Source organism: Hypanus sabinus, chromosome 25 (genome assembly GCF_030144855.1).
Source record: "Hypanus sabinus isolate sHypSab1 chromosome 25, sHypSab1.hap1, whole genome shotgun sequence".
Taxonomy (NCBI): Eukaryota; Metazoa; Chordata; class Chondrichthyes; order Myliobatiformes; family Dasyatidae; genus Hypanus; species Hypanus sabinus.
Genome location: NC_082730.1, coordinates 33,724,585 through 33,748,265, shown reverse-complemented (window position 1 = coordinate 33,748,265; position 23,681 = coordinate 33,724,585).

The window sequence follows — 23,681 nt, the reverse complement described above, 5'->3', positions numbered from 1 at the left end:
AAAAACTTCATCTTTCAACTAAACTGCATCATAACATTAAATCATGCAGTGGCATGAAGTCAACTTGGCAAATCCAGCCACGAACTGCCCCTCCTCACAGAGTGGGGTCTTCCTTTTATAACCTGTAAAAAAAAACCTGTCACATGATCTCTACTGGCGGGAAAATGACGTCACTCCACCATCACAAGACCATTACCTCAAGTCCAGTATAGCTTCAACCCCAGTCACGTGACAAGGGTACCACTGTCACATGTCACGAGTACGTAACCACACTCTCCCACTCCTCGTTCCTGTCCAGTCCCTCATGCGCCCCTTGGGACAAGACATCAGCATCGATGTTCCTGCTTCCCGGCTGGTATTCAGGCTGAAATCATAGGCAGACAATGCCGCCAACCACCGATGGCCTGTGGCATCCAGTTTCACCGAGGTCAGGATATAAGTTAGGGGGTTATTGCCCATCCTCACCTCAAACTTGGCCCCACAGAAGTTGTCACACAGCTTACCCACCACCACCCATTTCAATGCCGGAAATTCCAACTAGGGTGTGGGATAGTTTTTCTTGGAGGGTAACAGACTCCTGCTGGTAAACGAAATGGGTATCAACCCGGTGCCCTGATCCTGATACAGGATGACCCCCTAAGCCCTCATGGCAATCGGGGGTCCGCAAAAGCTGGATCGGCGCCTGGGTCAGCAGCTCCTTCAGCAACTGAAAGGTCATACCCGCTGATAACAGCCAAAACATCTCCGTTCTCAACTCTGCAACAATCTCCTCTACGTCTCCCCGGGGTAGGCTATCCGTCGTCACTTCACTGCAGTGGACTGTAACCTGCTGACGGAGGCCTCCCATGCCTCCGATACGTTCTTCTCTTCCCGTACCTCTCTGATCAGCTCAACAAAAGATGGAGGGGGGTGTGTCTTACGAGACTGTCGGAGACCCCAAACAATCAGGTCCTGGGACTGGGCGCCCCTGGCTTTCTGCTCCACTCTGAACTGATCCTCCTCAGCCGCCTGAATGACCCCTCTGCGCCGCAAACAATTTAGCTGCCTCTCTAGCCGAAAGATATGAGCAGAAAGCTTCTCCCTCTTCTCCTGATGTATGTTCTGAAGCACCACCAGGAGCTCCATTGAGATTCCTGTTGAGCCAAAAGCACTGTCCAGTGCTTGCTTGTAATTGACAGCTGTTGCCATGGGATACTGCAACCTGGTGGCTCGCACGTCAGCAGCCGGCCCAGTCAAACTCTCAACCAACTTCTGTTGCTCTACATCATCAGAGCGCTGTCCCTCATCTAACAACTGAGAGGTCTGCTCTGCCCAATTCTTATACTCCTCTTCCCCTTTACACATGACTGTGTGGCTAGGCATAGCTCAAACGCCATCTATAAATTTGCTGACGATACAACCATTGTTGGTAGAATCTCAGGTGGTGACAAGAGGGCGTACAGATTTGTCAGCTAGTGGAATGGTGCTGCAGCAACAACCTGGCACTCAAAGTCAGTAAGATGAAAGAGCTGTGTGGCGAACTACATATACCTGTCTGGACACGCCCCCTGCTGACTGCTCCTGTGGCTCCTCCCACAGACCCCTGTATAAAGGCGATTGAGGTCTGAGCCCGGCCTCTCTGTCCCCAGGATGTAGTATGGTGGTCAACCTCTGCTTGTTCTTTCTTCCAGTCAATAAAAGCCGATATCTCACCTTTATGTCTCAGAGAGAGTTATTGATGGTGCATCAAGCTGATTATGGACTTCAGGAAGGGTAAGACAAAGGAACCCATACCAGTCCTCATAGAGGGATCAGAAGTGGAGAGTGTGAGCAGCTTCAAGTTCCTGGGTGTCAGGATTTAACCTGGTCCCAACATATCGATGTAGTTATAAAGAAGTCAGAACAGCGGCTATGCTTTATTAGGAGTTTGAAGAGATTTGGCATGTCAACAAATACACTCAAAAACTTCTATAGTTGTACCATGGAGAACTTTCTGACAGGCTGCATCACTGTCTGGTATGGAGGGGCTACTGCACAGGACCGAAAGAAGCTGCAGAAGGTTGTATATCTAGTCAGCTCCATCTTGGGTACTAGCTTACAAAGTACTCAGGACATCTTTAGAGAGCGGTGTCTCAGAAAGGCAGAGTCCATTATTAAAGACCTCCAGTGCCCAGGGCACACCCTTTTCTCACTGTTACCATCAGACAGGAAATACAGAAGCCTGAAGGTACACACTCAGCGATTCAGGAACAGTTTCTTCCCCTCTGCCATCTGATTCCTGAATGGACTTTGAAGCTTTGGTACCTTACTTTTTTTTAGTATACAGTATTTCTGTTTTTGCACATTTAAAAAATCTATTCAATGTACGTAATTGATTAACTTGTTTATTTGTTATTATTATGTTTTATTTTATTTATTATTTTTTTTCTCTGCTAGATTATGCATTGCATTGAACTGCTGCTGCTAAGTTAACAAATTTCACGTCACATGCCGGTGATAATAAACCTGATTCTGATTCTGAATCTTAGTTAACTGATTTTTGACTAAAGTTTGTGCATAGGCTAAGCACAGGGAAAAGTCCGTGAAAAATGAAAATTGGTATGGCCAAGAAAAAAGTTATATAGCCATTTTAATGTATGAAATGAATGTAAAAATGTGCAAGTTTGTTTTGCTAATTTAAAGAAGTATTCACCGATGTATCTGTACTTTTGATTTTTTTTTAAATGTTTTTATTTTTGCAAGAACAATTCTGATTTTAATTGTCTAGCTTCTAATTTCTAACATATTTTGACCATTATTTGTGATTTAGTTTAATATTCCGATGAGTGAATCAGTATTAATTATATTAAATAGCTACAGGGTAACTGTAATTAACAGAGCAGCTGTGTCATGCCCAACAGAGGTTAGAACAATTGGAATGGGATGGCTTCCATATAAATTGCCACAATGCAGAACAAGATGGTTTCTGTTCTGTGTCACTAACCCTAGACTTCCTGATAGTTTTTCCTACATGTTGTTCCCTTTTCTTCTCAGTTGTTCTTGGTAAAAGTTTTTGGTTTGAAGTAATTTCTGCTATAAATGCTCAAGATCACATCGTGGTCCTAAGCCAGTCATTTTAGAACTTTATTTTTTTATGGGATGTTGGTGTTTCCTATTTTTAATTGCCCCTGGGAGGGCAGTGGTCTTTTTGAGCTGATGCATATAAGCAATCTCTTTGAGCTTAATTCTTCAAAAAGATTAATAAAAATTGGACATGCAAGAGCTGTGCGTAGTCATGTTTGCTAACAAATCAATATTTATATTCTGTACCAGAATGATTTTTGTGATAGAGGCTCAACCACACTGTGCTGTCATTTAGAGTTAGTCTGGGTAAATATACCTGTACTTACAGTACAAATGACAGTAACCACTAGTGGATATTGTCCAATGCTTCATAATTGTTTGGTTTCTTGAAAGTAACCTCCATGCAGAAAGAAGAATATGGACTAGTCATAAAAAAATGCTCAAAACCACTATGAAATTGAATAAATACGAAGAGTGGAGTAAAGTACACCTGCATTGCACTGTTGTGATGCAGTGTGATTGTGCATGGCAGAAAACTCAATAAGGATTTCTTTTGATGCCTCATTTATTCAGTGAGACTGCCAGAACATGTGCAGTTGTGTAGTTTGAGTGCTGTTTGAATGGCTACAAAGACCAAGAACACTCAAATGTGGATTCATCTCCTGCTTTGGGTGATGGAGTGCTGTTAAAATTACTGTTTATTCACCGTTTGGACAGCCAGTGTAGCTTTTATCACTTTGTTAGCTGTACAGATCTTCCCTTGATGCTAGGGAAATCAGCAAATTACGATAATCCTTGAATACATTACTAGAAAAAAATGTGTGTATTTGCCATCCAATCAACAATCAATGATAGACAGCTAATTACCTTAATTAAAATTAGTGGTGAAATTTGGCATTTAATTACAGGAGGCTGCTTAATAGGCATGGTTTGTAAATTGACACTAACATGAGATGTTGCTGCATGCATTAGCTGAATATATGGACATGGGGCCATGTTCATTGGTTAATATCAAACCAGGCATCATACACCTTCAGGTAAGAAATCAATAACTAGGATATTTGGCTCTACGACAAACACCTACTATCTCAGAAGTTTGCTCAGACTCAACATGTCATCTAAAACTTTGACAAACTTCGATAGATGCACAGTGTCCTCACTGGCTGAGTCGCGGCCTGGTATGGAAACGCCAATGCCTATGAGTAGAAAAATCTACAGAATGTGGTGGACACGTCCCAGTCCATCACGGATAAAGCCCTCCTCACCACTGAGCACAGAGCCCTGCCACGAGAAAGCAGTGCCCATCATCAGGGAGCCGATCATCCAGGCCATGCCCTCTTCTTCCTGTTGCCATCGGGAAGGAGGTACAAGAGGTTTAGTTCCCTCAGCACCAGGTTCAGGAACAGTTGTTACCCTACAACCATCAGGTTCCTGAACCAGAGTGGGTAACTTCACTCATCTCAACACTGAATGGATTCCACTTCCTATGGACTCACTTTCAAGAACTCTACCACTCAGCTTTATTTATTTATTGTAAAATTTGTCTTCTTTCGCACAATTGGTTGGTTTTTAGTCTTTGTGCATAGTTTTTAATTAATTCTATTGTATTTCTCTATTCTGCTGTGAATGCCTGCAAGAAAATGAATCTTGTGATAGTATATGGTGACGTATGTAATTTGATAATAACTTGAATTTGAACTTTGAACTACATGGGGAGTTTAGCCCACGTACCTTTAATTCTGAGTATATTGGAGTTCTGCTCTAAGCAGCTTTTAGATCATCCATGTGAATTAATTTGTCTCAACAAAAGTGACTGATGATATTCTCATTTGAGATGTGCTTCCTTTGTAAATATGTGTTTCAACGGAACAAATTGTCTTCATTCAAATATTGAAATGAACTCTGCAGTAGTCTTCGGTCACCTGCTTTAATGCGCATGTAACCCAGCACACTTTCAACTCAGAAGGGTTCCACTTGGAGCGTTTACCTGGAGAAAGTCTTCACCTGGACTCCTTTTGAATATATGTCTTGGCTGAATAAAGACCTTTTACATCTGCAGTGTGGTCTTTCTGTGGCTCATTTAGAGTTACAAAACAGGGAAGAAGTAGTCACTTACTTATTTAGAAACACAGCGATGAACAGGGCTCTCCATCCCAACGACCAAAATTGGCCAGCAACTCGTCAATTTAGCACCAATCTAATCACAGGGGAATTTACAATGACTGCTAACCAGTACAGTACATCTTTGAATTGTGGGAGGAAACAAGAGTACCTGGAAGAAATCCACGTGGTCACAGGAAAAACACTCAAACTGCAGATGGTGCAGGGATTAAACTCCAAACTCTGGAATGCCCGAAGCTGTAATAGTTTCATGCTAACCGTTAAGCTCCTAAAGCTTATTGCTTATTAATCTGATAAAGTATACAAAGTTATCATCTCTTTCAGGATTCATTTAAGTCCTGAAAAAGATGATAACTTTTTACACTTTATTGTATTAGCATGCATGATTTTCTGCAGCTAAATTACTTTTTATAGTCAATGATTTCAAGGGCTCCACACGTTTATAATTTATTGGCTGAGATATTTGTACAACTGTATGCCTATATACTGTATGATCCAATATTGTGTTTGTGTTCCGTCATACTTCTTATTTTAGTTTAGAAGTAGATTCTTTGCACTCTCTCTGGGTTCTTTATTCTTGATTCACCTCAGTTAATTCTTGTTATGTCTGCTAGATTAAATGTGATTTTGTTTGGACTTTGCAGACTTGCAAATATCACCTCTTTCTGCTAAAATCTGATAAGCAAGATCTTTAAGGAATTCCTACTTGTTCTGTAATTGTTCAGTCACTGGTGCTGCCTGGCCTTCCTGTGGTATAAATTGGTACTTAAGTGGCAGCTTCTAATTGCCTTCTGGAGTTGCATTGCTTTGCATGTGTATGAGATGCAGGGCAACAGAAATCACCAAATTAGCTGTCTTATCTGTGCTTTATTTCCAAGGAGCAAAAACCAACAGCAATCCTTTAAGTGAAATAACCCTGCTTAGCCTGTCTATGAAGCCATTTAACACACTTGGCCAATAAGGCAGAGTAGATTGATTGGCCTGCCAGCTGTAATGTAGCTGACAGATTAAATGTTTGGAACAGACACTAGAAATTTCATGCTGAAGATAACTGAGGTTGGGTTAGATTATCACTTCAGAAAAGTAGCTGGAAGCATACGGATATCACTGAAAAATAAATTTATTGCACAAAAAGATCCACTCAGTCCGAATTCAGTGTTGATTGATATACCAAACAGGGAAACACAAGCTACATCATCAGTGTTTCAGGGTTTTCAAAGTGTAATTTGACATTTTATGGGTATGATGTATTTGAAGGAATGAGCTTTGAGAATGAGCTGTGTCAGAGAGCCAAACCCATTGCTTGTGCTGAACACATGATGGCTCAAGGGAGACAAATTCGAGTCACATCCCCCATATACCAGAGGCAATTGATAAGTTCATGGCCTAAGGTAGAAGGAGATGAGTTATACAGCTCTTGTTACATGCACATGCAGGTCAACTCTTTGAATGATTATGTAGAAAGTTTGAAGTTAATAACTCATCTCCTTTTACCTTAGGTCACGAACTTATCAATCACCCTGATGAGCTATTAACTGATGAGTTATTAACTTCAAACGTTCTCCAAAATCACTCAAAGAGTTGAACAGCATGTTCATGTAACGAGAGCTGTATAACTCATCTCCTACATTAGGCCACAAACTTATCAATCACCCCTGCTGTCGATAGTCTCTGGAGGTCCAAGATCAGTATGCTCCATGACCGCTGGACTAAGTGTGCAAATGTAGGAGGGGACTAATAAATGTGCTAGGTTTTCTGTAATTGACTCCTTCTACCTTAGGCCACAAATTTATCAATCACCCCTCGTATTCATATAGACATAACTGTGGTCAGTTTGTTTGGAGCCTAAATCTGTTTCTGATGATCCTTTGTGCTCACAAAGGCACAATGGTGCAGTACCTAGTTCTCAATTCTGACCACAGGGAGTTCTTCCTGTGATCTTGTAGGAATTCCCTCAGTTTTTTCCTACACCCAAGGATGTGGTGGGTGGTCATTTGGAAACACCTGAAGAAACTTGGCAAGATTCCTTTGACCCTTACCAACGTTGACTGATGCACAATACAAAGCATCCTCCCTGGATGTATCACAGCTTGATATACCTTCAGCTTTGCTCATGACCACAAGAGGGTGTGAACACAGCTCAGCACAATATGGAAGCAGTCTCTCGTCCATGGATTCTGTCTATACCTTTTGCTGCTTCAGTAAAACAGCCAGCATAATCAGAGACCCTACTCACCCCAGATGTACTCTCTTCTCCCCCCTGCCATTGGGGGCATGCACGACCATGTACAAAGGCAGCTTCTTACCCTGCTCTTAACAGACTGTTGAATGGTTCCCTAATGGAATCTGGACTCACAATTTAACTTGTCTGCACGTTATGGTCAACCTGCATTCACTTCTCTGTGGGTGTTACACTTACTTTGCATTCTGTTATTGAGTTACCTCGATGCATTGTGTAATGATTTGATCTGTACAGACGGTATGCAATATGTAGGATAAACCTTCACGTGATAATAATAAACCAGTTCCGATTCCAGAAGTGTGTAGGTGGTTGAATGAAGAGGCAGAAGGGAATTAATTGATGAGCTTTTGACAGACAGAGATAAATAGAGGAATGAAACTGATGTGAGTCCCCTGGAATCTGAATTTGACTCCAAGGGACTGAATGTATCATAAGAAAGTCTAAGCAAACAAGCTGAAGACTAGTTGCTTTAGTTATTAAAAGTTTCTCAGTCACTGAGTTTTTAATATAGATGATACTGTGCAGCAATCTTCGGCATTTCTAGATAGATAGGGTGCCTAATAACTTTGACAGTATTGTAGTAATTTCATGAGTTGCTCTGTATTGAGACAATAAGATCATAAGACATAGGAGCAGAATGAGGCCATTCAGCCTGTCGAGTCTGGCTGATCCCTTTTATTACCCCTCCTCAGCCCCACTCCCTGGCCTTCAGCTGTAACCTTTGATGCCATGGCTATTCTATCACCCAATAACCTGGCCTCCACAGCTGCTGTGGTAACAAGTTCCAGAGATTCACCACCCTCTGGCTAAAGAAATCTCTCTGCACCTCTGTTTTAAATGGATGCCCCTCTATCTTGAGGCTGTGCCCTCTTGTCTTAGACTCCCCCACCATGGGAAACATCCTTTCCACATCTACTGTCTAGGCCATTCAACATTCAAAGAGATCCCCCTCCCATCCTTCTAAATTCCAGTGAGTACAGTTCCAGATACATCAAACATTCCTCATATAATAACCCTTTCATTCCTGGAATCATTCTTGTGAACCTCCAATGTCAGCACATTTTTTCTTAGATAAGGAGCCAAAAAAACTGCCACCGTGAAAAAAAACAAACAGATTTTGTGACGTATGTGATGACTTAGGTGTATAAGATGATGAGAGGCATTGATCGTGTGGATAGTCAGAGGCTTTTTCCCAGGGCTGAAATGGTTGCCACAAGAGGACACAGGTTTAAGGTGCTGGGGAGTAGGTACAGAGGAGATGTCAGGGGTAAGTTTTTACACAGAGAGTGGTGAGTGCGTGAAATGGGCTGCTGGCAACAGTGGTGGAAGCGGATACGATAGGGTCTTTTAAGAGACTTTTGGATAGGTACATGGAGCTTAGTAAAATAGAGAGCAATAGGTAAGCATAGTAATCTCTAATGTAAGGACATGTTCGGCACAACTTTGTGGGCTGAAGGGCCTGTATTGTGCTGTAGGTTTTCCATGTTTCTATGTGAGTGATGATAACCCTTGTGGATGGAGAGTTGGAAGGGGGCAGGGAGAGGGGAATAATGGTTGGGAAAATGGGAAGGGAAAGGAGAGGGAGCAGGAAGCACCAGAGAGACATTGTGTAATAATCAAAAAACCAAATGTTTCGAATCAAATAACTTTGCTTGGTGTCTTAGGGCCGTGTGTGAATGCATCCTCGCCAGCCTTCCCCACTGTTCCTGGCAGTCCTTCTCTGCCATCTGACCCACACCCCTCCTGCAGCACTCCATCCTCATCATTTCCAGCATCCTTTATTCCTGCCAGATTTACAAATTCACTCCCTGCTCCACATTGACAAACACAGTACTGTGCAAAAGTCTTAGGCACCCGAGCCATGCCTAAAACTTTGGAACAGTACTGTAAGTTGTAATAGTTAATCTCAACACATAAACTCTTGTTATCTTCAATTACTAAAGGTTTTTTTTTCTCAACAAGGCAGTTTCTCTATCTTAGATATGTGAACGTTTGGAGATGCTGGAGGAATCAGACAAAATGCTGGAGGAACTCAGCATCTACGGAAAGGAATAGATAGTGGACATTTTGGGCTGAGGCCCTTCTTTAGGACTCAGTCCCATTTGTTTCTTTTCCATGACGTAATCAGACCTGCAGGGCATGACTCACAACCTTACTGTTAGCAACACATTACGCAGACAAAGAAACAACATATTCTTTAAATTGCTACTCCAACTGCTACATTATCTCCTTTGGTCTCATCCTATCAGAGAGATTTGCTTTGATCTACCATCTTTCTCCCCTTTTCTTTGCTACTGAAAGCCAACTAGTTTTCCAATTTTGATAAAGGACCTCAGTCTGACCCCATTCTTGTACCAGAATAAGAATGCATTAGCACATTGGGTGAGGGGTGTGGGATAATATGGAATGTAATTCAGAAAGAAAAGCAACTTCCTTTGGTAACTTTTGACAGAAGCTGTGAAATATATATTTCAAATTAACCGAAATATTAATTATTTTTCTTTCTCGTAAAGAATACTGGTTTACTTCCAGGAATAGAGATCAAGGTGGATTAACCTGTAAAACTAATTTATTTTATACATTAAGTCGACCTGTGTTGAAATTTTACACTCTAGTACCAACATCAAAACTGACTAAGGATCATCTTTAAAAAGAGCAGATTTTTGCTTTCATAAACCAGCATACTCTTCTAACATGCTTGGACTTGTGAGGTCAGGATTCCAAACCTTGCTGTATCATGTAAAAGAAATGTTCCCAGTTAATATGGCAACAACTTGGAAATTTCACTAAAATGACACAGGCCCAAAGGTCATTTTTCATACAACAATTTTTTTTTTGCTATTGTCAGCAACAACCCAGCAGCTTTCCTAAATTTAATAGAATTTAATCCTTTGAGATTGAGGCCAGAGAACTATTTAATGTTGCGGCCTTATTATTTTTGACACTGAAACTGCCAAATTTGAATTTTGTTGTTAAGTTCAGAATTTGATTGTATCATTACCAGTTTTTATGGCGATCATGGCAGTTGAATACAGAATTAGGACAATTATGAAATCCATGAAGAAAGCCAATGATGAAGAAGTTTGCCTTCAATTACCGAAGGCAGTATACTGAAACTGATCCTCTTAATTACTGACACACAAGTTGTGTTGTGGCAGTGGGGATAAAATGCAACTATCTGCTGGATGTAGTTTGCCAAGGATTAGAGAGCAAAGCCTCATTATAGTCCACTTGTGGAATCCATTCAAAAAGGTTTTGGAAACTTAATAAGAAAGAATCTAATGAAGATCTTGGTGTAGGCTGTGGAAAGCAAATGCATGTTTAATCAGGGATTAAATATTCAAGTCAAGTTCAAGTCTGTTATCATTCTACTGTTACATACCCCATAACTGGGTAACTTACCAGCAAAGATAGAGAGGTCCGTTGAAGTCTGATGGTACTATTTTTAACAGTATTTATTGATAAAAATACACAAAAATAATATCAATGCAAACATACAGATAATATATGTCATCAATACTAAATCTAAAAGCACGGGTATAATAATAATCAATAAGAAATAGCTCTGTCGTTGTCTAGGGGATAATGAATTGTCTGATGGAAATATAAAAGTCACTCAAGTTCATTCAAGCTGCAGCTTTTTTGGTTGGAGAGAACAACGGAGGTTTAACTTGCCCATTCCCTTTATGATGTCAATCCTTTGAAAGTCGTTGGGGACTGAGTTCCCCTTTGTGGTTAGCTAAAGCCGTGCTTCCTGGTAAAGGCCCACCAATTCCGAGGCAAATGGAAAAGGACGTACGTGGGCTTTTCCACTGGCTGTCGCTATTATGCTGTTACAGGAGTTCTAGCATTTCTTCTGGTGCCTTTAAAGGGTGTTCCCACAGACCCTCTTTTATCCCCACTCACAGGGTCTCAGTTGTCAATCAGGTTGGGATGATGCAATCCCTCCACCAACCCCCCTCCATTCATTGCCCGGGGGCTTCGATGAATCGTACAGTATTCAAAACACAATTCCGTCTCCAAGAGACAATAGCTGTTATCAATGGTTCCGCCTTTCGGAGGCCAGGACACATTCCAAACTCTTTGTGTATTCTGCATGTCTTTCTCTCATTTCCTGGTCTCCTGACCTGACTTAATAGTGATCTTGCGATTCTCAAAAAGGAGGGGGACACAGACGTAACACTACCATACACATGTATACAGCAAAATGAAACATTGTTCCTCCCAGACCAGCGTGCAAAATACAGTAATATAGTCACGTAGCACATATACTTACAATCCAACATCTAGACACAAATAATATTAGCACAACAAAGCAAACAATTAGTTTTGAAATTCCTGGAGTAGCTATTAATGACTATCTAAATAATGTTTCACATAAATAAGCCAATCTGACTGCACAAAGGCACTGTGTTAATAACCAAAGTTGCTGTTGGTGATGCTGCTCAACTGCTCCTTTGGCTGACTCTGTATTGAGGGTAGAAGCTGTTAGTCTGCATCTACACTTGCTCTGCTGTAACTCGAAGCACAATACTTTGTCATCAAATTCCCTCTGGAATATAGACAATCAAAAATTAATATCTGAATCAGAATCAGGCTTGTTATCATCGACATATGTTGCAAAATTTGTTGTTTGTGGCAGTAGCACAGTGCAGTACATAAAATACTATAAGTTACAAAAAGTATATGTACGTACTCTGTGTATGTGTGTATATATGTGTGTGGGCCTCCACTAGTCTCGATAGATGATGGATTTGTGCCTTGGAAAGTTTCCAGGGCACAACCCTGGGCAAGGTTTTTTTTAATGGAAGACTGGCAGTTGCCCAAACTGCAAGTCTCCCCTCACCATGCCACCGATGTTGTCCAAGGGAAGGGCATTAGGACCCATACAGCTTGGCACCAGTGTCGTCACAGAGCAATGTGTGGTTAAGTGCCTTGCTCAAGGACACACACGCAGCCTCAGCCAAGGTTCGAACTAGTGACCTTCAGCTCACTAGACGAATGCCTTAACTCTGTGTGTGTGTGTGTGTGTGTGTGTGTGTGTGTGTATTTGAATATGTATATAGATATAAGTAAATTATACATATATTATTTACTTATTTTATATGGTATCTCCCAAGATATGCAGAGAGGCAGCGGCTATGCTGGCTTCCAATAATGGTGCTAGCTCTAGATTCTTAGATAGTGTTTCAAAGTTTTCAGTCAGGGATTCAGTTGTCCAAAGATCTGTGAATACAGCACTGCCGAACTCTAAGACAAAATTACATCAATTTCACCAGCAGCAGAGTTAATATGGTGCTCAGCAGACTATGGATTCAATGGACACCAGACCCTACTCACCACCCCTCCCACAGCGAGGTGCTCACTCTTTGCCTCCCCTCCTGCAGCACAACACTCTTTCCTCTCCGCCCCTCTGCAGGGTGGTGCTCCCTCCTCTCTGCCCTTCCCGCAATGTGGTGCTCCCTCCTCAGCACCCCTTCTAACGCAGTATCAGCAAAGTTAGGAAAAAAGGGGCAACTTGGTTTCTACATAGAGAGTGAAAGGCCCAGAAATAGTGTTAACTGGCTTTTTAATGGTAACAAATAGTGTTGAAGTCCATGCTAATGTGCATTTCCTAAGTTCCACTAAGATCAAAATCCATAATTGTGTAGTTCAGTGACATCTGGCAATTGTATGTTGTAGCAAGCAGATTATGTAATAAAAGCAGAAAAAATTTTATTCACAGAGTCCACTTAAAATGGATCTGTAGGAGTGGAGGATAATCATGATACAAAGTGAGTAACATTGATTCAAGTTACTTACAGTAATGATTGACAGGGATTTTCCCAAACATCTCCACTGTGGCTGAATTTAATAGTGTCACGATTTATTTGATATAATATGGGAGGAGAAAGTGAAATATCATTATATATCTCCTTTTAATGACCAAATCTATTAGAAATGCATGATTAGTCATTTCCTTGCAATGCTGAATGTTTAATCTTCTCCTATGAAGAGATTTATTTTAAAAATAAACAGATAGCAACATTTTTAGTGTTTCCAGTGATGGTGAGAGTCACATATTTAAGTTCCTACTTTATATATTGTCTGAAGTTATGGATTTTTATGTAAATAATTCTTATTTTGAAGCCGCGTAATATTTCCTAGCATTAAATCCACCTATGTAGTAAATACTGGGGAAATAAACACATAATGGAACTGTAATGGAGTGAAAAGACAAATCTGCCTGTTAAGTAAAGATTACTGTTTAAGACTAAATAAGAAATCATTAACTGTCTGGGATCCTGTGGTTTGAGCAGCTGGAGTGAGGGATTATCTACACATACTTAGACCAGCTGACTTCCGTGCTCGTTTCTCTGTATTCTCCTGAATTTTCACAACTAGAAATCATCAATATTGGCTTTATCCATTTTAAGGTAAGAAGTAAAAAAAAGCACAGGCTATTCCACCGCCATATAAGTACATTACAAATAAAAGCAAGAGTAGGTCACTTGGTCTCTTGAGCCTGCTGTTAATCGCAGTAATTTGCAAATGTCAGCAGGCATATTTATTTCTGTGGGAGCAAACTGTTTCAGCTGTGTCAAGCTTTTTTTACACATCGTAGTAACACCTCTTTTCCCGATATACACCCACTGGCATGCTGCAGATCATTGCTCCAATCCAGGGATATGTTGGGTTTAGTTTGTGTGTTACGATGTGGATGCAGAGGAGTCTGAGTCGGGCATTGTAAAAACAGATGCCAATGTCAGAACTGACTTATCTGAGAATGCAATCATTGTAATACCAACCAGATACTGGACAATCCACACTATCTGGACTTGGATGTGTGGCAAATACTTTAAAATAACCTTAGTGTATGACTTTTAAAAAACAGTAGGATTTTCATTGGATGTATTTGTTTATTATCTTAGTAGTATAAACAGATAGAGATTCAGTCTCTGTGTTAACAGTACTATTTGAAATGCACCTTTGGCCTGAGAAGGAATTATGTGTTACTTGCATCTTGCATTAGTGTGTACAGCACTCTGGTTCACACTGTAAGACTAGTGAAAGTGACTTCATTTGGACCTGAAGGTACAGTGACTTCGTTGGGTAGACGGGCATCTCATAACTTATGGTCACACATTCAGGGTCTTGAGTTAACTTCCATAAAACTTAGAAGTGGCCACAGCAAGTCACTGACAGATGTGAACCAAGACAATTTTCAAAATAGCTGGAACATTACAAATTCCACAATGATACAAAAGCAAGTGCTTCCTTCAAACACAAAGACTCTTGATTTTAAGGGCATGGGCATTGCCAAGTCTTCCACTATCAATAACATGGGGGTGCAATCAGCTTTAACTAGAGACTCAATTGGCTGAAGAAATACAGTGGCCACAATTACAGGTTGGGCATCAAACTGCCAGTGACTCACCTCATTGACACGACAAAGCCTTTCTAGAATATCCAGAGCATAGGTCAGGAATATGGTGGAGCACTCCCCTGTCAAGCAGAAAAAGGTACAGAAGCCTTAGATCCCACAACACCAGGTTCAGGGACAGTTATTATTCTTCAACCATCAGTCTACTGAACCAATGTGGATAATTTCACTCTCTACAACTCTGAACTGTTTCCACAACCTATGGTCTCACTTTCAAGGACTCTACAACTCATGCTCTCGGTATTATTTATTTACCTATTTATTAATTTATTTTTGCATTTGTGCAGTTTGTCTTCTTTTGCATCTTCATTGTTTGTCAGTCATTGTGTGTAGTTTTTCACTAATTCTATGGTGTTTCTTTGTTCTACTGCGAATGCCTGCAAGAAAATGAATCTCAGTGTAATATATGGTGACATATGTTTAGAGGCCATTTTATTAGACACACCTGTACACCTGTTCGTTAATAAAAATATATAATCAGCCAATCGTGTGGTAGCAACTCAATGTTTAAAAGCATGCAGACACGGTGAAAAGGTTCAGTTATTGTTTAAACCAGACACCAGAATGGGGAAGAAATGTGATCTAAGTGACTTTGACTGTGGGATGGTTGTTGGTGCCAGATGGGGTGGTTTGAGTATCTCAGACTGGTGATATCCTGCTGTTTTCACACACAACAGTCTCTGGAGTTTACAGAAAATGGTGCAAAAAACAAAAACATCCATTGAGTGGCAGATCTGTGGGCAAAAATGCCTCGTTAGTGAGAGAGGTCGGAGAAGAATGGCCAGACTGGTTCCAGCTGACAGGAAAGTGACAAGAACTCAGATAACTAGATGTTACAATAGTGGTGTGTAGAAGAGCATTTCTGAATGCACAACACACTGAAACTGGAAATGGATGAACTATAGCAGCAAAGGGCCATGAACATGTTATATTCATTTATTATGACTATTTGCATAGCTAGTCTTCTTCAGCAAATTTGCTTATTTGTAGTTTTTCATTGTAGTGATTCTATTGTATTTCTTTGCTGTAATGTGAATGCCTTCAAGAAAATGAATCTTGGGTAATATATTGTGACCTATAGATACTTTGATAATTGTTACACCTCACTTTCAATGTGGGTAAGCATGCCCGATGAGGGTTGGGAGTTGGAAAAAAAAACATATGGGAAGTCGCAACAGCATGTTAGTGCAAAGGGGTTTTATTTCAGGCCAGGTGAAAGAAGAGCAAAAGCTGCCCAAAAGTTGTGAAGAAAAATAGACAAATGAAAGCAAACATGTACAAAAATTTACAAATATGCAGGGGGTTTCTCCACGACACAGTTTGTCATTAACTTTCCAATATTCATCGACTGTCAAATCCAACCTGCACACTTCTCAGCAAAGCCAAACTGAGGTTTAAATCTGCCTGTGTAGGGTGTAGGGTCCCTGCTCCCACTAACACAGGCATTAGTTTAGGACACCCCAAACTGTCCCTCAGGTCTTTCAGGGCTGTTCTATTGTCTACAAACCAATGTAACGTGTGAGTGAAAATAAATGAAATTGTTTGGAATGCCTGTGTCTAGAATCCTTATTTTTACGAGTTATAAGCCAGCAGAGCACATTAATTGAAGAGATTGGTTTGATTAGCTAAGCTAATGATTGTTTTACTGTTGGGGTGGGTAAATGGTGAACTCCCAAGAACAGCAGATTGGGAGGGCAAAGTGTGTGGACTACTGGGAAAACTAGACCAGGGACAGAATGAGGATGAGTGGGTAACTGGGCAATGGGGCAAGGTTATTGAGAGAATTAGCATCGCCAACCTGTTCTGTCACAATAATACATTGACTTTGAACTTGGCCTGGATGAGGGTAACTGGAACAATAAACATGTAATTCTAGCTGAAACTCGAGATAAAGCATTGATTGGCAGCCATTCACCAATTTAAAAGCTCCCTCCCTTCACCATCTGCTCCATTTACTAAATGCAATACAGTTACCTATCCAAGGTACTTCACAGCACAAACCAGTTCTTTTGTCTCCACCTTAAAGAACAGCAAAGGCATGTGAATGCTACTGTTTGTAAGATCCATTCCAAAACTGGAACAAGGGGAAAAAGTGCTGATTGAACAAGAGTTATGGAACAAAGGACTGAAAGAGCACTTGGTTAAAACAAAGAGCTGGGGAATTTAAAATGTTATTTAAGGCCACGTTAAAGAGTAAATACTTTGATATCAATAGTATTATAGGTATTTGCAGCTAGTCAATAGGGATATGGCAGGATATCACAGAGGCCTGGAATGGACCTCCTGATCCACATGTGAACAATACAATCCATCTTGGACCCTACTCAGGGTGCAGCTGCAGGAATTGTCATCAGATGGGAGAGGTCAGCTCTGGAGAAGAGATTCTGCAGATGCTGAAAATCTCGAGCAATACACAAAATACTGGAGGTACTAATTGCAAAAGGTTGGTTGGCCCATGCACCAGGTTATCGTGAAGGCAAAAGTAATGTTTGCCTTCATCTGCAAGAGGGACTGTATTCAAGAGTGTACTGGAAAAATAGAACGTACTGGTTGGGCTGCACCTGGAGTAATGCGTTCAGGTCTGTTCTGCGTACTTGAGGGAAGATATACCAGTTTCGGAGTGGTGGAAAGGGTGTCCAGCAGGTTGATTCTGGAGATAAAGGGTTTAGACTATGAGAAGAGATTGAGTCGCCTGGAGCTTGAAATTCAGAAGAATGAGAGGGGATCTTATAGACCCGTAGAAAATTATGAAAGAGAAAAGTAAGATAGGGGCAAGAACATTGTTTCTACTGGTATATGAGACTAGATCTAGGGGACATAGCCTTCAGATCCAGGGGAATAGATTTAGAACAGAGATGAGGAAAAGCTGCTTTATCCAGGGTCATGAATCTGTGGAATTCTCTGCCCAAGAAAGCCGTAGAAACTATCTTATTAAATATAAGTAAAATACTGTTAGATAGGGAGGGCTGCCTCAAAGATGATCACCCAGTTGTTATGAAGTACTTTGAGAGGTTTGTCATTGCTTGAATTAACTTCTACCAAACCATGGTCCTGGTCCTGCTGCAACTTGCCCACCACCACAATATGTATACAGCAGTTGCAACCTTACTGGCTCTCCCCTCAGCCGTGGATCACCTGGACAGTAGTAATGCCTATGTCAGGCTGCTGTTTATTGATTACAGTTCAGTGTTCAACACAATCATACCCTCATTTCTAATCAATAAGCTCCAAAATTTGGACCTCTGTACCTCTCTCTGCATCTGGACCTTGGCTTCCTCACTGGGAGACCACAGTCAGTATGGATTGTAAGTAACTTGTGCTTCTCACTGACAATCAACACTGGTGCTCCTCAAGGTTGTGAGCTAGTCCACTGCTCTACTGTCACTGCCATGCGGCTAGACGCTGCAGAAACATTATCGATATATTTGCCAGTGATACAACTGTTGTGGGCAGAATTTCAGATGGTGACGAGGAGGCACACAGGGGTGAGATAGGTCAGCTGGTAGGGTGCTGTTTTGACAACAACCTTGCTTTCAATATCAGTAAGACCAAGGAATTGATTGTAGACTTCAGGAGGATAAGAGAAGGGAACACACACCAATCCTCATGGAAGGATCATCAGTGAAAATGATGAGTAATTTCAAATCTCTGGGTGTCAATATCTCTTGGGATTTATCCTAGGCACAACATATTGATGCAATTGCAAAGAAGACACAGCTACATCTGTATTTCATTAGGAATTTGAGGGGACTTGGTACGTTACCAAAGATTCTCACAGATCTCTACTGGTGTACCGTGGGGAGCATTCAAACTGGTTGCATCACCATCTGGTATGGAGGGGACAGTGCACGGGATCAGAAAAAGCTTCAGAAAGTTGTTAACTCAACCATATCCATCATGGGCATCGGCCTCCTCAGCAATCAAGAACCCCTTTAAAAGTTGATGCCTCAGTTAGGTGGCATCCATAATTAAAAGCTCCCATCAGCTAGGACACACTCCCTTCTCATTAATACCACTGGGGACAAGGTACTGGAGCCTGGAGACTCTCGCTCAATGTTTCAGGAACAAATTCTTCCCCACCACCATCAGATTTCCGAATGAACAATCAACCCATGAACACTACCTCAATATATTATGTATCACACTATACTGCTGCTGCAAAACAGTAAATTTCATAACAACAAAGGATGGGAGTAGAACAAACAGAAGGGACAATAGTTAAGGGGCAAACAGGCATTTCAATGGAGGCAGATGTTTTTAGAACGGAACCTCACCTCTATGGTGTATGCACTAAGGATATCACCGAACGCCGACAGAAAGCTCTGGATAGGGATGGGGAAAAGCTGGAAGTCAAACTGGTGTCAATGCAATGGCAGATTGCAAAAATCAGGAAAGGAAAAAGCAAGCTCTTAATGTCTGGATTACTGTCAGTGCACATATAAATGTGAGGACATCACAAGCGTGGCTGTACAGTTGGGTTAGGAGACAGGACTTCAGATTCTCAGATGCATTAGGAGGAAGGGTTTCAGGTGGTAAAGGGTATAAACTCCTTCAGAGAAAGAACAGTCAATTGGAGAAGGGCTGACTTTAGCTGGGTGTGTATAGAATCAAAACTTAACAGGCAAAACCATGATCGAGAACAAAACAGAGCAGCTGACAGGTTGTTAATACAAGTGAGTATCAGGCTGATTACAGAAAGTTGAAAGGGGAATTGATAAAAAGAAATAAGCAGTGAGTATGAGGAAAGATTGGCAGAAAACATAACAGGGTTGTAAGAGACAAGATAAAATCAGTCAGTGAACAAAAAGGAAATTCAGTCAAGAAGGTAGAGGACATGGTGATGATACTAAATGAGCACTTTACATCAGTCTTAACAAGGAGGAAAGCATTGTTGAAACCTCAGCAAAGGAAGGAGAAAACAAAATTGATAAAGAGGATAGGCTAACTGCACTTAAACTTCAGCATTAAAGTCAAAATAAAATTTATTATCACGAAACTTACGTTACCATTTAACTGTGTTGAGAATCATTTTCAGTCAGGCGTTTACAGGAAATAAAGGAAATACAGTAGAATTTATGAAAAGTTATGCTTAAACAAAAATGATAACAACCAAAGTGCAAAAGAAGACAAATTGTGCAAATAAAAAAAAATACTGAGAACATATATTGTAAAAAGTAATTGAAAGAGAATCTGTAGGTTGAGTTGTGATGTGTGAAGTTATCCACATCGGTTCAGGAGCCTGACGGTTGTGGGGTAATATCTTTTCCCGAAACTGGTGCTGTGGCTTCTAAGGCTTCTGTCTGATGGTTGTAGTAAGAAGAGAGCACAGCCTGAATGGCAAGACTCCTTGATGATGGATGTTGCTTTCTTATGAAGTGCTCCATGTAAGTGTGCTCGGCTTTGTCTGTGATGGACTGGGCCGTATCTTTTGCTTTCTGAAGATATTTTTGTTCCTGAGCATTGATGTTCCCATACCAGGCCACGATGCAACCAATTAGGATACTCTCCACTGGGCATTTGTCGAAGATTTTGACAATTAGGATACTCTCCACTGGGCATTTGTCAAAGATTTTGGTGGCATGCCAATTCTACATAAACTTCTAAGAAAGTAGATGCTCAGTTGTGTTTTCTTTGTGATTGAAATTCTGTGCTAGTCACAGGACAGATCCTCTAATATGATAATGCCAAGGAACTACTGACCCTCTCCACCTCCAATCCCCTGATGAGGACTGACTTATGGGCCTCTGGCTCCTTCCTCCAGTTGTTGATAATCATCTCTTTGATTTTACTGATGTTCAATAAGAAGTTGTTGCTGTAGTACCACTCAACCAGACTTTCACTCTTCTCCCTATGTGCACTTCATCACCACCTTTGATTCAACCAACAACAGTAGTTTTGTCAGAAAACTTAAATACAGCACTGGACAGGGACTAGGGACATAGCCATGTGGTGTACCTGTGCTCATGGTGAGTGTTGAGGAGATGTTGGTGCCAACCTGTGCTAACTGGGGTCTGCAAGTGAGGAAGTTGAGGATTCAGTTGCACAGGGAGGTAGTGAGGCCCAGGTCATGGAGATAAGTGATGAGTTTGAAGGGGATGATAATGTTGCATGCTGAGCAGTAGTCAATGAAGAGTGTCTCGATGTATGCAACTTCAATGCCCAGGTGTTTCAGGGCTGAGGGAGGAGCCAATGAAATGACATTTGCTGTTGACCTGTTATAATGATAGGCAAATTGGTGTGAATCCAGTTCACTTCCCAGGCAGGAGTTCATATGCTTTACGTGGATAAGTATCCCAGTTCAAATGAGAGGTGTCCTTATTTATCGAGGGAAATTGTAGAGGCCCTGTCTATAATCTTCCAGATGTTTGTAGATTCAGAGGTGATGCCTGAAGGCTGAAAAACGGAAAATGTTTAACAAAGTATGTTGGTACAAACTTAGCAATTACAGACTAATCAATTCATCCTTGCTGGGAAGGTTTTTGGGAAGAATAATCTGGGGAGAATTAGCAGTTGCTTGAATACAAATTTCAAAATTCAGGTCCAAAGTTCAAAGCACATTTATTACTGATGTATGTATATGATGTGCTTCTCTGCGATTCGGCCTCCCACAGGCAGCCATGAAACAAAAAAGCACCATTGAACCCTTTCAAGAAAACATCAAACACCTAGCGTGTGAAAAAAGAAAAAAAACGCGCAAACAGTCAGAAACGAGAGACCAACACATAGAATGTCAAACGTCAAATGAAGAGTCCAGTAGTCCTCAGTTTAGTTCAGTTCAGCGCCACGCTGCTAGCCCACTGCAGGCTGCATGCGGACCCATTCTTCATCGAAGCGCCCCAGTCTGTATCGATCAACTCGCTCAAAACCAGCAAAGCCATGATCCTCAAAGTCCCCCAAAGTGAGTCCGCAGCCTCGCCGATCAATTCTTGCAACATGGAACCCAAAGACTCCTGCACCTTCCTCCAGCAGCGGCTAGCCAGAGGGAGAGGAAGACCAGTCAAATGCAGGCAGATTGTACCAAACACTCTGCTCTCGTCTCTAGATTTATTAGAAATGTCAATTCTTATCTAGCTATCTTGACTGAACTTGATAAAGAAACATTAAGAGAGAAATGAAGTTGATTGGGTGTCTATGGTCTTCCAAAAGGCATTTGATAAGATCCATCATTACCCCCTTGTCATGGAATGGAAGGGACTTTAGTCACACAGACAGGAAGTTGGCTAAGTAGTAGGAAACAGAGTGGTAGTAGAAGGTTGCTTTTTATGTTGGCAGCAAATGTACAAAAAAACTCTCCCAGGGATTCTTACTAATATCACAACTTTAATTAGCGCATTAATAATTTAGCCGTGGGTGTATAGTTTCCAGTTTCACAAAGCTCGAGAGTGTGGTGTGCTATGAGGATATGAATAGTATCTTTCATTGAGATACAGGCAGTGGATGGAGTAGATAGGAAGTCCTGGATGTACCTCAATATTGAGAAATAATGACAGTTTTTTTAGGAGGAATAAGGAGAGGCAAACTAAATTATTCAAGAAGTTTCTGACAGGATTCAACAATAGAGAGATTGTAGGATCCATCTCAATTATTCCTTGAAATGGGCTGAGAAAGTGTTTAAAAAAAGCATATTTAGATCTTAAGCTTTATAAATAAAAGGCCAAATCAAGAGGTCATGAAGAACTTTTAGACAATCTTGGTTTGGTTACCACTGGAGTATTGTGTTAAGTTCTAGGCACCTTTTTATAGAAGTCATAGGGTCACACAAGCTGAAAATAGGCCCATTGGCACAACTGGTCCATGTTTACCAAACTAGTCGCATGACCCTGCCTTTAGGAGAGATGTGGAGGCAATAGAAGAGGTGTGGTAAAGATTCACCAAGACTTATACAGGGTGATGACCATATAATTGTGTAGATACACCAAGGAGATACACCAAGGTTCTCCTCCTTGGGACAGGAGAATTATGAGGAAGCTTTACAGACATGATTAAAATACTGAAAGGAATCGAGAAAGAGAAGCTGTTCCCACCAGTAGTGAGTTTAAGAACTTGGCACTAACAAATAAATAAAAAGTGACATGTAGGGTCTTCAATGTCTTGGTAGACGTAGTGTTGGAGGCAGATTCAATTGTAGAGGCTATTTATAGGGGGAATGAGTTGGATTGCTTTAATGTAAAGCTAGTATAGATCTTTCTGGCCTATATGGTGTGGTAATTACCACTTTGCTCAATCCAAAGTCACATACTGAGATTCACTATTGAGCAATTGATGAATGTAATTGCTATAAAAGGAATAAGGTGCCAGGTATCTTTGTGTCATTGGAATATATTGCTGTTCTTTTATGTTCACAGGGTCTACGTTCTGGAGCTCACTATTCTGGGGATACCTTCACAAGAAGTTCAACGCAAATGTATTATTAAAATACATCAATGTCACCATATACTACCCTGAGATTCATTTTCTTGCGGGCATTCACAGTAAAACAAAGGAAGACAATAGAATCAATGAGAAGCTGCGCACACAGACTGACAAACAACCTATGTACAAATGAAGACAGCTGAACAAATAATAATCATAATAAACATAAATAATACTGAGAACATGATTAGTAGAGGAGAGATACTATTCAAAATGAGAGCTTGTCACTCATCTTTTCAAGCGCTATTAGATTTGCATAGGAATTGCTGGTTATGTTTGTGATGCCTTCATCTTATTAATAAATAAACAATACTGAAAGCAAAATGGTGGATGCAGAGCCACCAATAACAAAACAAAATATATATAATGGGGGTGAGTAACAGGTCAGAGTTTGAGGTAATCACTGTCCTTGGAGGATTATAGGGCAGGCGGTACTTACGG